The following is a 4,133-nucleotide window of genomic DNA, read 5'->3' on the forward strand; positions in this document are numbered from 1 at the left end:
CACTCGAACCTAGAAATGGGTATTTAGGCTCGGGAAAACACCCAAAGTAATCCTAAATAACTTGGGTTGGTTCCTAAATTGATTTTGAAGTTCTAGTAAGTTATTTAGGGCTTTATGTGTTATAAAAATACTTATTTAACATCTAAAACGTGATTTAATCATGAAATTAAAGTAAACCCTAAACATGCTCAATTACTCAAATCTTAGCTATCACTTGAAATCTATGAAAGCTTAATACTCTAAAGGATTAGAAATACACTACCTTTCTAGTTGAATCCCGAAATTGAGCTCCTTTAGCTGGAAATCATCCTCCACTTTGGCTTGGATGATAAAACCCCCAACTTTCTCTTGCAAACGAAGAACCCATGGCTTAAATGGTTAAATCCGTATTGCTTGAGGGGTTAAGATCAAAATTTAAACTTGAAGGGCTAGAAAATGGTTCAAAGGACTCATCTTTGGCTTGAGGGGCTTGAGGAGGAAGAAGGAAGAAATAGAAAATGGGAGGAAGAAAATGAAATCAGAGATATTTATAAAAGTTCTCATCTTTAAAATGGGGGAATTACACTGCTAGTCCCTCCTCATTTTCTCACTACACAAAATCCCCTCCTAATGTCTAATTGGGCCCAAGACCAACCCAATTAAACCCAACAACTTGAATTATAAATTATGTGGGGTCCACTTACCTCTCAGGTAAACCCGAAACTACTAGCCTGGAATTTGGGGCATTACAATTTGCTCCCTCATAGATGCTCTTTTCCCACATTATTTGTTTATTCAAATACTTTTTTTAAGTTGTTACTTAAATCTTAATTTAGTTCATAATTTGATATTTTTTATTAACAATGAATGCATTGTCGATGATGAGTGATGCAAGGCTAAATATTTGCTTTTCATCTCATGCAAAGTTATTCAATCATGATGCAAGAAGGTATACACAAAAGTTTTGCAGTTTTATTGATAAATTACCAGAAGAAGATCGTCGTCTGTCTCTAAGGACTTGTGTTCTTCTTCGAGACAATTGGACGAGACCCTCTCGTGTTTCCTGCATGTTGCCGTTCTCGAGTTTATGCTTCCAACGAAAAATGGAACAGATTTTCAGTACTTGTTGGATACTGACATTAATCAAAAGATAACCAACATAGATTACATGACAAATGGGTAAAGGCCCAGACCTTACATATTTATAGTTTGAATGAGCCTAACAATATGGATTAACAGACTAACCAACTCAAAAACAGTTTTAACAACCTAGCCCAGCTACAGCTTAATTATTATACTCTAATAGCTCACGCCATCTTTATGCCTTTTCACATTGGTCTTCAAGTGACATGGGTTCTGAACGACTCGAGTGTAATTGAACTGTGCGAAAGCCGTGAAATAAGTCCTTGTTCCGAGCGCAGATTTCAGTTCTCTCCCACTAGTAAAAATCATTTATACTACTTGAAATCTAGCCTGGTTTACGAAGAGCTTTTTTGAATCCCACAAGAATACAACGTGGTGACTGATCAAATGAAGAAGATGCATGCTCTTGATCACTATCAAATTTCATTGTTTGACTATGTAATGCTCGATAGTCAACTGCTTGTTCATACTTAAATAATTGGCTTAAAGTCACATTTCAATTAAAAAAAAAAACATTGATAAAATAATAAACACATGATACTAAAAAGTTATTATACAATTTTTATAAAATTGTAAACACAGTATATAATTGAAAATATTATTCTTTACTACGATTTAAAGCATCTTCCCTTAAAAACAAAGGTCTAAGGCCCAAATACTTGAACCTCAAAATAAATTCCCCAGGCCCCATTTGAAGTTCCCAAATGTCAATCTCTATATTACCTCCCCCCCCCCCAAGATTATCCTTCCATTTAAACATTACAATTCGATTTTCTTGTTTTCGTTACTTAGTCTAAAAAATTTCATTAAAAAATTAACAGCGATGTTGATATGGTAATTATTATTTATTTTTTTAACAAGATGAAGAAGGTTAAAATCATACCTTAGGTTATATGAGGTCTATGTGCTCATCAAAGAAAAAGCTTGATTGAGATTGGTTGGATGGAGGGACCTTAGCTTCTATATTTGCCAAGCAAGTACCCTAATTTCAATATCCGATCCAATGGTACTAAAAAGTTATATTTTTAGTAAACAATGAATCATGTGATAGGCTGGTAGAGTATTTGAACTTTTTGTTTATAAGAAAAAACGTACATTATATTACATGAATTATATATAAAAACACTCTACCAACAGATCACATTACTATATATAATATTAAAATATAATAGTATAATGTCATACTATAGGATATATAATAATAAAAACTATATAAAGAAATGGAAACAATACACTAACCGTTGGAAATTCCAAAGTTGGTCATTTTTTTACCGAAGCATCAGCTACTTTGACTTAATAAAAAAAATAATCATCTACTTTTACATTTCATATCGTTACACTATTCCTATGTTTCATGCAAAAATAAGAACAAAAAGGTAACAAAGGACCTGATTGTTCTTTTTTGAAAAAAAGAGGGCTCTATTTTCAAACAACAGAAAAAGGTCAAAATAGTTGGTAAGAGAATAGTCAAGCTAAAGGTGCCTAAACGACCATATTAATGGCTAAACAATAAAAACGGAACAAATGACTATTTGATAATAAACGTTTAAGTGATCAAAATAATGATATCTAAGAATAATAATGATTTTTTAACCACCGATGTAAATTAGTTTGTACAATCATCCAATAATTTTTTAAAGACACTCGTCTCTAAACTTGATAAATTTTCTTATATTAGTCTATGAACATTTTTTATTTCACATTAACTGCGATATGTCATGGAAATGATTAAAACTCATTCTTAAATTTTTATGAAAGAATATTACCTTTTACACATATTTTTCATATTTTTTGGCTAATTTTTTGTTTTATTTTTTAAAGTTGATTTCTCATGTTTATTCGAATAAATTATCTTAATCTAGAGGTGCGATAAATTATATGTAGTTTAAATATTTAAAAAAAGTTTATTATCTATTCGATTCAACCTCCCGTTCGATTTATTTAACATTTTATCCTTTTGAGTGCACTACATCAAAAGTGTTCTTAAGCGGCGTTTGGAGAGTAAACGCCACAATATTTTAGAATATAGCGGCGTTTATATTCCGAACGCCGCCAAATGATACTTTAGCGGCGTTTGTTGCAAAAACGCCACAATAGAATGGTAATTTAGCGGCGTTTATGGCACAAACGCTGGTATAGAGTTATTTATAGTGGCGTTTTATCAACAAACACCGTAAAAGATTAGTCATTTAGCGACGTTTTTATAAAAACGCCACTATAGAGTAGTAATAGTGCAGCGTTTTTTGATTAACGTCGCAATATGGTTGTTTATAGTGGCGATTTTAAAAAACGCTACAATATGCTTCATCAATATGTAATACTTTAGCTGCATTTTTTGTACAAACGCTACAATATAATATACATATAGTGGCGTTTTTCCAAAAAACGCTGCAATAGAGAAGAATTTTGCAGCGTTTTACGCCAAACGCCGCAATATAGTGGTAATTTAGCGGCGTTTATACCACAAACGCCGCAATAGAATGATAAATTAGCGGCATTTATATCTCAAACGCCGCAATAAATAATGCTTTAGCATCGTTTTTAGACAAACGCCACAATAGTGTTACTCAATATTGGCCTTTTTTTTGTATAAACGCCGCAAAAAATATGTGATATAGTGGCGTTTTTTTAAAACGCCGCAAAATGTTAAATATATGGTCCTCTCTTTTCTCCTATTTGAACCCTAAAATCATTTCAACTCTTCTTCCCTCAAAGCTTCTTCTCTGGTACAACAACATGCTGAGTACGATTCCAAGCGACGTCGTCTTTTGAATCTCCCGACGATCAAATCGGCCCTCTGACCGAGGAACTATAACACAATTGGACGGTTTGATTCCTCTTATCAGTAATGATATTTTCATTTTTGTTTTTGTTGGTATTCTGAAAATGGGGAAAACCTAGAAAGCTAATGTATTGGAGAAAAAAAGGAGCAGGTGTTGCGTTGAGTAAGAGAAATTATCGTAGGAATGTCTACGTGGCGTATTTTCTCTGGCGATGGATCAAATTATCAT

The sequence above is a fragment of the Hibiscus syriacus genome, unplaced genomic scaffold, assembly GCF_006381635.1.
Source record: "Hibiscus syriacus cultivar Baekdansim isolate YM2019G1 unplaced genomic scaffold, ASM638163v2 tig00111877_pilon, whole genome shotgun sequence".
In the NCBI taxonomy this organism is placed as follows: Eukaryota; Viridiplantae; Streptophyta; class Magnoliopsida; order Malvales; family Malvaceae; genus Hibiscus; species Hibiscus syriacus.